The sequence below is a fragment of the Salarias fasciatus genome, chromosome 18 (assembly GCF_902148845.1).
Source record: "Salarias fasciatus chromosome 18, fSalaFa1.1, whole genome shotgun sequence".
Lineage (NCBI taxonomy): Eukaryota > Metazoa > Chordata > Actinopteri > Blenniiformes > Blenniidae > Salarias > Salarias fasciatus.
The window spans coordinates 28087303-28099147 of NC_043762.1; the positions used below are offsets into that span (position 1 = coordinate 28087303).

Genomic DNA, 11845 nt, shown 5'->3' on the forward strand with positions numbered 1-11845 from the left:
TTGATAAGGACAATATTAGAGATAAGAAAGAGAAAATGAACTGGTCTTCACAAAACAGCGAATGTATAAATGGGAAAAAAATAAAATATATTTTTACAGTGTGTAATTATTCAGACCACATCAGACAGGTTTGGAATTTAAGCATGGTTTAATTTTTGATTTTCAATTTAAAATCAGTACATTTTATCTGGTTGATGAAATGTCATTTTCTCTCATAGAAGATGAAAAATTATTTAGAAATGTGTGAAAAAATGACTAAGATGCAACAAGAAAATCCAGTCAGTTGGAGTAACTTCAATAAGAATTATGGGAATAAAGTCAGAATTCTGAGAGATGTTCATGGAGCCAGTTCAGGTTTAAAAGGTACTACTTGGACATTTGTAGGCTTCTTTTCTTGAACTCTAAAATGTTCATGTTTTTTATTTATTTGTATCATATGATTACTGTCCAGTTTTTATGATACAAGAATGATTAATGATACAATATATTTAATTTTTTTAAGCTTCTTTCATCGCTCAGACTTTTACTTTCAATTTGTAACCATTTTCTTCTTAATTAGAACAAATTAATCCTCTTTATTCGTCCTCTTCATGTAACAATAATACAGAAACACTCGTTTCAGACTGATTTTCTACTCACCACTTGTTTGGTTTTTCAGCTACATTCACACTTTAACCATTTAAATTGCTGTTAACTTCCTATGACAATAACCCAGACTCTTTCTTTCTCCCTTTACTGCCCAGACCGGTCAATACTTGAGCTCCTTTTATTTCTTTATAGTTGTGTTGAAACTCAAACACCTTCTTCTCTTCTTCAGGTGAACTGATTTCTTTTCCTGCTGCTTTCTGACTTTGTTTCTCCGTGTTTCATTGAATGTCTGCTCATCCTGGACTTCATGTGTCTGTGACACAGAAAGAGAGCGGCCGATATCTCAGGTTTGTCCTTCAGTCCTTTAGCCGGGAGGCAGCAGTGAACCTGGATGTGTGTGTATAAAGCAACAACAGCCACGACACGCTGCTGTGTTCAGGGGTTGTAGTTCCCACCTGTGCGCAGGTGGAGGAAGGCGGAGAGAACAAAAAGCCAACCCACATGCAGATCAGCGTTTACAGCCCGGCTTTGTGTCTCATCTCCCGTCCGGCGAGCAGCAGCGTGCCAAAGTTCAGGGTTCACAGCTCGGGACAATAGGAGGAAGAAGACACTGAACTAGATGCTGTGGAGCCGCTTCGGCCTCGGCTCACACGGCGTCTGTCACACCGAGACAAGAGGAGGCTAAATCTGAGTTCTGCTGGAAGGCGCAGCAGAGCAGGAGGTGAGCGCCACACAGATTTATCAATCATTATTAGAAATGCTCCTGCAATGGTTCACCGCCAGGTTAACTTTCAACTTTGTCAAGAGTCACTTTGATCTGTTGGGATGTGGACGCCGTGACTAATTCTGTATTTTCATACAAATTCATTCAACTCTTCGTATTTCCAGAAGATCTGAAGGTAGTCCTAGTTTCAAGGTGAACTGCAGTCAGTATACACTTTGTTCTTCCTTGATTTTGCAATTTTGACACAATAATACACAACATAACAGTAATAAAGACTACTGTGTGATAAAAGGGAAATCAGATTATCAGTGGAAAATTCAACTCTCAGGGTTGGACGACGTCTTTTCCTGTCAGAACTTCTTGTTATTTAATTACTGATTAGTGATCAGGATTTTTTTTTTTTTTTTTTAAACACAATTTAGAACAGAATTCCCTGTGAGTGTAATGGAAACGAACCAAATGGAGAAAATACGCTTCAGTGTTATAATAAACACTAATATTAAAGTATCTGAAAAACACTGGATGGATTATTTGGCACGAGACAGAGCAGGTGTGGAGTTGGTCAAGCTGTTTGAGGGTGGAGGAACCTCCTCCCGAAGACCCTCGATTTGATCGTCTCTGTAATATCCAGCTCAGGAGATCAGTTTAGAAGAAGGAAACACTGTCCAAATGGCGACCTTCACATTTACTTGAATGCATTTTATTGAAACAATGTTTTTTTTATTATAAACTTGCAACTGAGACGTGCCTTTCATATTAAAATTAACAGCTTCGTGAGGAATTCTAAACCTATTCCTGGTCAGATTTTAAGCTTGTGTGCATCATTCAAACGAAGGTCCAACGCTCCTCCTCCTCCTCTTCTTGCTCCGTCAGCTCGTCTGTGGCTGAAGCCGAAGCCAAACCTCCGTTCATTCATCTTCCTCTGACTGGGAGCAGCATGGCCAGCGGGAAGTCGGCGGTCCTGAGGAGGATCGTCAACAAGGACGGCCACAACAACGTGCGCATCGACAGCGTGGAGGGCATGGTGAAGCTGCACCTGCACGACATCTGGACCACGGCGGTGGACATGAAGTGGCGCTACAAGCTCACCCTGTTCGTCTCCACCTTCATCATGACCTGGTTCATCTTCGGGGTCATCTTCTACTTCATCGGCATGGGGAACGGCGACTTCGAGCCGGGCCTGAGCTCCAACCACACGCCCTGCGTTCTGAACGTGGAGACGCTGACGGGGGCCTTCGTCTTCTCACTTGAATCTCAGACCGCCATCGGCTACGGCTTCCGCTGCATCTCCGAGGAGCGCCCGCTGGCCATCTTCACCCCGGTGGCCCAGCTCGTCATCACCGGCCTGGCCGAGATCTTCGTCACCGGCGCCTTCCTGGCCAGGCTGGCGCGGCCCAAGAAGCGGGCGGAGACCATCAAGTTCAGCCAGTCGGCGGTGGTGTGCCGGCGCCGGGGCCAGCTGTGCCTGATGCTGAGGGTGGCCAACATGAGTTAGAGCCTGCTCATCCAGTGCCAGCTGATGGGGAAGCTGTTCCAGTCCAACGTGACGGAGGAGGAGAGCTCGGTGGACTTCCACATGGACTCCAGCGGCGAGAGCCCGTTCCTCATCCTGCCTCTCACCTTCTACCACGTCCTGGACGAGCGCAGACCCCTGTCCGGCCTGACGGCGGAGAACCTGCTCACCCGCGACTTCGAGCTGCTCGTCACCCTCAACGCCACCATGGAGTCCACGGCGGCCATGTGTCAGAGCTGCACCTCCTACGTCCCGCAGGAGATCCTGTGAGGCTACGAGTTCAAGCCGGTGCTGTTCAGCACGCCCAGCGGCCGCTACGTGGCCGACTTCAAGTTCTTCGACAAAGTGCAGGCGAGCAACGACCCGGCGTTCATCAGCAACAACACGGAGAAGCTGAAACTGGAGGACTACAAGAAGGAGTAAACTGTTTATCAGGAAGGCAATGAAATGTTTTTTAGGTAGCAAAGAGACTGAATAGAAAACGTAAAATACAGGAGAAATTCGTAGCAGCTTGACCAGTGAAATGTGATTTGTAGTTGAAAGGGATATATAAGATAAAGTGATCTAAAACTACAAAACAGCGTCAGTGGAGTTCACAGAATAGCATCCCGTTGGACGTTTCTCTGCAGAAGAAGACATAGATGTGAAAGGGAATGTATTTACTGTGTTCAGCAACTATAATCATTGCAAAAACCACAAAAATGTACACACCTTTACCACAAAATGTCACGCCCTGTGCCCCTGCACCCATGTGGGGGCGCTCGGGTCCTGTTTTGTGTTGGTCTGCCCTCATGTTCTCCTGCCTGGTCACCTGCCTGCTCCTCTTGTTCTCCCGTCTGGTCTGTCTCCTTATCTCCCTATTGTGCTCCACCTGTCCTGCCCCCCTATTTAAGTCCTGCTCTCCTGGTGCGTCTTGTCGGCTCCTTGTGCGTCTGTCTTCCTGCGTCCGTGTCCCTGCCTGCACCTCAGCTCTGTTTGCCTTTTCCTGAGTTCCTGACCTCCTGAGTTTTCGGAATAAAAGACCCTTTCTAACCGTGCCTGCTGCCTGCGCCTGGGTCCTTCCACCCTGCACCCATGACACAAAAATGTGTGAGAATTAGAAAAGTTTAAGCTAATCCACCAGAGTTCACGTCTTAAATTTAAATCTCTGCATTTGTGTTTTTTTCTACCTTGAAATAAAAACCCAGTTACAGTCTGATCCAGTCATTTCAGTTGGTACCTGTTTCAGAATGTTGATCATCCTATCATTAAACGTGAAATCAATAATTCATGCGTATCTGTGAATTGGCTTGTGGACTCTTGAAAAATACACGAATGAAAAGTTGACTGAATTTGCCAAATGTCACAATACAGATTGTGCTTCTTGCCTTTCAATAAACTGAAGTGATTTAAGCTCCTTGATCACGCAGGAGGTTTTGAATGAATGGGTTTGCTCTGTGCTCACACAGATTTTAAAGGGGAACGGTCGTTTTTACAATCTGGACCTTATTTCACATTCGTCACAACAACATTTACGCACCCGTTTGACTTTCGTGTGATTTGCAGTTGGTTCGGAGATAATTAGATGCTCCCGTTTCCCTATAACGGCAGCGGGCGGGGCACCGACATGCAGCTGTTACAGACGCTCTTTTCTCTTATGTTTGTTGTGGTGTGGTAGATACATGTACATTTATTAAGTCAGCATCACTTAGCGCTATTGGGAAGTCTGTAAACCGGCTAGATTAAGCAAATCTCCAGGAACTCTGAAGCGATGATGTCATCACACTGCGCCGTGGCGCACTGTGTTTGTTTACATGGAAGTAGCGTCTCTGCTCTGCAGTCAGACCACGGCATCTCGATCGCTTTTTTAGGCAGTCAGAGTTTATTTTCAGCTGGTTGTAACTTTGGTACAATGGTTCCAGTGTGCATATATCCTGGCTGTGAAAGTAAAATGACCAGCTGGACGTCACCGAGCTCACAGGCTCCCACTTCGTGACCGGTGTTCCATATCAACCTGTGACCATTTTAACTGGTGACCGAACGCCTCTAGCGTCCGTTGTTACTGCTAGCAACAGCAGATGCGGAGAGACCCGACTGAAGCCTATAGCTGTCCTGGTGAATGCCTTTCCACAAAATGTACAATGAAGTTCCAAAGCGTATTACCTTTTGTGACTGTTTATCCTTGTTTGATGAACTTGTTTCAGGTCGTGACTGTCACCCAGCTGCTTCTGCTGCTGCGTGCGCTCATATTAGCATGATTGAAACGGGAGCATCGGGGTCCTGACACGTCACCGAGGGGGCGGGGCCACACCTCGGTCACATCTTGACATGAAGGGTGCAGACAGACGGTCACAAGCCATTATAAGCTGGTATTATTGGCCTGGCATGGCTGCTGCACTCATGTACACACTGCCTCTTTCAATAAACATCGCTGTGACTCATATCTATTGGCAGTCGCTTGATTACTGAGCAGTGTGAGCATTGTTTTTAGCTGCGAAGCTAGCTAGCTTCGGGATCCCGTGACGTCACCGAAGGGGCGGGGCCACACCTCGGTCACATCTTGACATGGAGTGCAGGCAGACAGTCACAAGCCTTTATAAGCTGGTATTATTGGCCTGGCATTTCAACAGCACTCATGTACGTACTGATTCTTTCAATAAACATCACTGTGACTCATATCCATTGTCATTCCTTTGGTTGTTGAGCAGATTCAGCATTGTTTGTAGCGACAAAGCTAGCTAGCATCGGGGTCACGTGACGTCATTGAGGGGGCGGGGCCACACTTCGGTCACATCTTGACATGGAGTGTGCAGACAGTCACATCTGCCCTGAAGCTGGATCAACCTGTGACTACTGTCAGTGTGGTGATCTGTTAGATAAGTGGTTCTCAGACTGTTTTCTGCCATGTACCCCCATTACCCATTCATTCATTCAAGCACCCCCTGATTAGAACTGTGCATTATTGGTTGAACAAAAGAGATACACAGCACTACATCATGAGTTTCTGACTTATAGAATTTTATAATAGTGCAAAATATCAATCATTTGAAGAGGCGTTTCTTGAACTCTTCAGAAAAAAAGATAAAAAATGAAACTTTAATTAAGTGATTCAATTATATTTGAGAAAATTTCTACACATAGAAAGTAATCGTCAAATTGAAGTGCCCTGTTTTGGATGATAATAGAGAACCATAAGGATTCATGAACCTAATTATGAACATGTGGAATGTGCCAGGTAGGGTCAAGCCATCATGGGATGGGAGGAAGGTCTGAGTTTGTAGAAGCACTTACTTATTATGAAATTCAGTCGATGAAATTACGTTCATAGCTTATTTCAGTATTATTTAATAAATGTGTTTTTAAATTGTTGCTAGTTTTATAGCCACTGGCATACCATTGTACCCCCAGGGGTACAATGACCCCATGTGAGAACCACTTTGTGAGATCCAGCATCAATGGGAAGTCATGTCGAAGTAACAAGACATCATGTTGGTCGATGTAACACCTACAAATATCATACAGCACGATGTTGTTCAAAAAAGAAAAAGTTTATTCACACCAAAAAAATGTATTGGCACTGTTATAGACAAAAAACCCAACAGATCCACATGTGCAAACATAGGTGACTCTGGAAAGGAAAAACTCCCTTTTTACAGGAAGAAGCCTTTGCAGAACCAGGCTCAGAGAAGGTGACTTTCTGCCATTCTGGTCTGGGTGAGGGGATAAGGACAGGACTGACAAAATGGAAAAAAAAAAAAAAACATGAAATGAAAAACTGAAATATGAAATAACACAGGACAGAAGAAGTCCAGTCCTGTGTGAGGTTCCCCAACAGGGGCAGTGGCACCATTTGCTGCAATTTGAGCATTCAGCCTCAGGAGAGAAATACAGATAGTTGGAGTCATACATTTCAAGAAGTTGTAATCAAATTTACACGCCCAGTCAGCCATAGGACCCCTTAGAATGTCACTCTCCCCCACATCGGTAGCACAAGTTGGACAGTAGGGGGGGATCAAACTACAAAATAAAGACATTGGATGAATTATTTCTGTCATCATTTTACTGGCAAAAGGTTCTTCCTCCTTTGGGCCGTTTCTCTTCAGGTGACAGCTACTAACAGATCACCACACTGACAGTAGTCACAGGTTGATCCAGCTTCAGGGCAGATGTGACTGTCTGCACACTCCATGTCAAGATGTGACCGAAGTGTGGCCCCGCCCCCTCAATGACGTCACGTGACCCCGATGCTAGCTTGCTTTGTCGCTACAAACAATGCTGAATCTGCTCAACAACCAAAGGAATGACAATGGATATGAGTCACAGTGATGTTTATTGAAAGAATCAGTACGTACATGAGTGCTGTTGAAATGCCAGGCCAATAATACCAGCTTATAAAGGCTTGTGACTGTCTGCCTGCACTCCATGTCAAGATGTGACCGAGGTGTGGCCCCGCCCCTTCGGTGACGTCACGGGATCCCGAAGCTAGCTAGCTTCGCAGCTAAAAACAATGCTCACACTGCTCAGTAATCAAGCGACTGCCAATAGATATGAGTCACAGCGATGTTTATTGAAAGAGGCAGTGTGTACATGAGTGCAGCAGCCATGCCAGGCCAATAATACCAGCTTATAATGGCTTGTGACCGTCTGTCTGCACCCTTCATGTCAAGATGTGACCGAGGTGTGGCCCCGCCCCCTCGGTGACGTGTCAGGACCCCGATGCTCCCGTTTCAATCATGCTAATATGAGCGCACGCAGCAGCAGAAGCAGCTGGGTGACAGTCACGACGTGAAACAAGTTCATCAAACAAGGATAAACAGTCACAAAAGGTAATACGCTTTGGAACTTCATTGTACATTTTGTGGAAAGGCATTCACCAGGACAGCTATAGGCTTCAGTCGGGTCTCTCAGCATCTGCTGTTGCTAGCAGTAACAACGGACGCTAGAGGCGTTCGGTCACCAGTTAAAATGGTCACAGGTTGATATGGAACACCGGCATTTATTGAAGCTATGGCTAATAGCGCTCAACACGGACCCCAGCATCACAGTTCAAACTTTACCACATTTGGATTATCGGGTGTGTAGTGCCCACTTCACATCGGAGGACTTCTTCCCAGTTCAGGAATGAAATGAAGGCCAGAAGATCCAGAGAATGAATCTCAAAAAGAATGCCATTCCAGCGGCTGCAGGAGGAGAGCAGGTCGAGGTAACGTGATGCTAATAATATTCATTTTTTTCTTTACTAATGTCTAGAGTTGGCTAGAATGTTATAAACTTGTTCCTACTCCTTTTGAGCAACAGTGTACAGAATATTTTACTGTTTATGTACAACTCTTGTCATTGACAGATATACTTGTATCATCCTTTGTTGTTGCTCAAATGAACTAAACAGTAAAACCTCTAGACATTAGTAAAGAAAAAAATGAATAGCATAGCTTCATGTTACCTCGACCTGCTCTCCTCCTGCAGCCGCTGGAATGTCATTCTTTTTGAGATTCATTCTCTGGATCTTCTGGCCTTCATTTCTTTCCTGAACTGGGAAGAAGTCCTCCGATGTGAAGTGGGCACTGCACACCCGATAATCCAAATGTGGTATAGTTTGAACAGTGATGCTGGGGTCCGTGTTGAGCGCTATTAGCCATAGCTTCAATAAATCCTGGTCACGAAGTGGGAGCCTGTGAGCTCGGTGACGTCCAGCTGGTAATTTTACTTTCACAGCAGGATATATGCACACTCAGACCATTGTACCAAAGTTACAACCAGCTGAAAATAAACTCTGACTGCCTAAAAAAGCCGATCGAGATGCCGTGGTCTGACTGCAGAGCAGAGACGCTATTTCCATGTAAACAAACAGTGCGCCACGGCGCAGTGTGATGACATCATCGCTTCAGAGTTCCCGGAGAGTTGCTCAATCTAGCCGGTTTACAGACTTCCCAATAGCGCTAAGTGATGCTGACTTAATAAATGTACATGTATCTACCACACCACAACAAACATAAGAGAAAAGAGCGTCTGTAACGGCTGCATGTCGGTGCCCCGCCCGCTGCCGTTATATGGATATGGGAGCATCTAATTATCTCCGAACCAACTGAAAATCACACGAAAGTCAAACGGGTGCGTAAATGTTGTTGTGACGAATGTGAAATAAGGTCCAGATTGTAAAAACGACCGTTCCCCTTTAAGCAGAAGCCTCTTCAAGGACAAAACTCGTTCCTCCAGCAGCTCGGCTGTTCAGGCTTTCAGGGTTTGTTATGGAAACATGGTGGAGCGACCAGCAAACTGGAGACGAGTGTTTCTGATCCAAACAACATCTCATCTTTTTCTGTCAGAGACAATAAACTACATTTAGCAATAATTCTGTTATTTTTGATATGGAACAACTTTTCTTTGTTGCTTGTCTATCAGCAGCTAGACATCCGATATTTGCTCTGATGGACTGGAGCGACACACACATTTCACTGTAATTAATGAACGGGTGCAGGAAGCTTTTGGTTTTGTCTGTCAGACTGTACAACTCTACTGTATACGTAGAATATGAGCAACAACCCTGGACAAAATATCCTGCAGTCTTGGTCAATTTATAATGTTCTTTTTTATTATTTTTCCTCAATGCACACATACACGCAGACACACACACACACACACACACATTGTGACATAAACTCCATTCTTCTTCTTTTCCAGCGTTGCCGTTCCTTAATAAAAGACACTTTTTTTTAACCTATTTGTGCCTTTTTTTCTTCTAATTTTTTGGGGGGTTAATTGAATTGTGCCTAGAAATTGTCTCTTTCTTTGGTTTGGTTTAACCTAAATATGCCTGGAATGTAGCCCTCTTTTTTTTCTTTTCTATCCTAAATTTGTTCTGAATTTTTTCTTCTTTCCCCCTCGGTCTTCTTTTTCTCCGTCCCCACTTTCCTTTCCATTGTTTTCATTTCCAAATTTCTGTCCAGCTGAGCGAAGTGGATAGAAATCACTTCTTCCAGCTCTTCCGGCTCTTCCCGCTGCAACAGCTGAACAGTGTCCTCAACCAGCTCCACCGGCTCGACTTTTTAACCAACTCCACCGGCTCCACAGCCTCTACTGTCTCCACCGGCTGAACCAGCTCTGCTGTCTCCACCGGCTCTTCTGTCTCCACCGGCTTTTCTGTCTCTATCGGCTCTACCGGCTCGACTGTCTCTACCGGCTCTTCTGTCTCCACCGGCTCGTCTGTCTCCACCGGCTTTTCTGTCTCCACCGGCTCTTCTGTCTCTACCGGCTCTTCTATCTCCACCGGCTCTTCTGTCTCCACCGCCTCCACCGGCTCTTCTGTCTCCACCGGCTTTTCTGTCTCCACCGGCTCTTCTGTCTCCACCGCCTCCACCGGCTCTTCTGTCTCCACCGGCTTTTCTGTCTCTACCGGCTTTTCTGTCTCTACCGGCTCTTCTGTCTCTACCGGCTCTTCTGTCTCCACCGGCTTTTCTGTCTCCACCGGCTCGACTGTCTCCACCGGCTCTTCTGTCTCTACCGGCTCTTCTGTCTCTACCGGCTCTTCTGTCTCCACCGGCTCTTCTGTCTCTACCGGCTGAACCGGTTCTACTGTCTCCACCGGCTTTTCTGTCTCCACCGGCTTTTCTGTCTCTATCGGCTCTACCGGCTCTACCGGCTCGACTGTCTCCACCGGCTCTTCTGTCTCCACCGGCTCTTCTGTCTCTACCGGCTCTTCTGTCTCCACCGGCTCGTCTGTCTCCACCGGCTTTTCTGTCTCCACCGGCTCGACTGTCTCTACCGGCTCGACTGTCTCCATCGGCTCTTCTGTCTCCACCGGCTCTTCTGTCTCCACCGCCTCCACCGGCTTTTCTGTCTCCACCGCCTCCACCGGCTCTTCTGTCTCCACCGGCTTTTCTGTCTCCACCGGCTTTTCTGTCTCTACCGGCTTTTCTGTCTCTACCGGCTCTTCTGTCTCCACCGGCTTTTCTGTCTCCACCGGCTCGACTGTCTCTACCGGCTCTTCTGTCTCTACCGGCTCTTCTGTCTCTACCGGCTCTTCTGTCTCCACCGGCTTTTCTGTCTCCACCGGCTCGACTGTTTCCACCGGCTCTTCTGTCTCCACCGGCTCTTCTGTCTCTACCGGCTCTTCTGTCTCCACCGGCTCTTCTGTCTCCACCGGCTCTTCTGTCTCCACCGGCTCTTCTGTCTCTACCGGCTTTTCTGTCTCCACCGGCTCGACTGTTTCCACCGGCTCTTCTGTCTCTACCGGCTCTACTGTCTCCACCGGCTCTTCTGTCTCCACAGGCTCTACCGGTTCCAGTGGAACCACTGGTTCTGCAGGCTCCACCTGTGGTGGTGTTACCAATGGCTGTACTGGTTCCACTGGTTTGACAGGCTCCACCAGTTCCACAAGCTCCAGCGGCTGAACCACTTTCCCTGTCAACAGACAATGTAGAGTCACAGCAGTGAGTTTGAGGGGTTTTATACACTGTTTAAAATAACAATCAGCAAATCAAGCTGCTCTGATCTGCTCTGATTTTGAGGAAACAATCAAATTGAAACGTGTGTTTGCGTCATGCAGGTTTGGTATCGAACACCGTCAGCTCACCTGGCTTCACCCTGTGTTGCTCCATTGCTGCTTTTGCTCTGGCCTCTTTTCGTCTCTGCACGTGTTCTGCTTCAACAAAAGAGAGAAATCAAGGAAGAAATACATTTTACATACAATTTGAGAGAAAAAAAAAGGTTTTCTTCCATGATGAGTTTCCTTAGCTCAGGAGGAGACCTTACCAGAGTCGCCAGCGAGAGACCACCCACGACATCCCTCAGCCCAGAGCCCCAGGCCCTGTGGACGCAGGTGGATGGTTTCATCCACAGGGTCTGGTTTGGGGACGGCGGCCTGGGAAACTCTTGATTCTGCAGGAGATCAATCAAAGAAAAGCCTCATTATCACCATTCAGATGCAGCAGCACATCTCAAAAAAAGACAGAGTCTAATTAATTTCAATTCATGCGAAGAAAACTGACAGCCAGTATTAAACCATGTGTTCTGATTCAACAAAAGAGAGAAATCGATTAGGA

At 46.4% G+C, this 11845-nt stretch overlaps 1 long non-coding RNA gene and 1 pseudogene across 1 annotated transcript; one reads left to right on the forward strand and one right to left on the reverse strand.

The window, feature by feature from the left end:
* The first annotated feature begins 1128 nt into the window (after window positions 1–1128).
* LOC115405768 (ATP-sensitive inward rectifier potassium channel 15-like) lies at window positions 1129–4024 on the forward strand (annotated as a pseudogene).
* Window positions 4025–10975: 6951 nt separating this feature from the next.
* Window positions 10976–11671, reverse strand: LOC115405784 (uncharacterized). The gene is made up of 3 exons (XR_003933465.1): window positions 11556–11671; window positions 11377–11442; window positions 10976–11204 (listed from the first exon to the last, which is right to left on the reverse strand). It is a non-coding gene; the product is annotated as an uncharacterized LOC115405784 (long non-coding RNA).
* Between the last annotated feature and the right edge of the window lie 174 nt (window positions 11672–11845).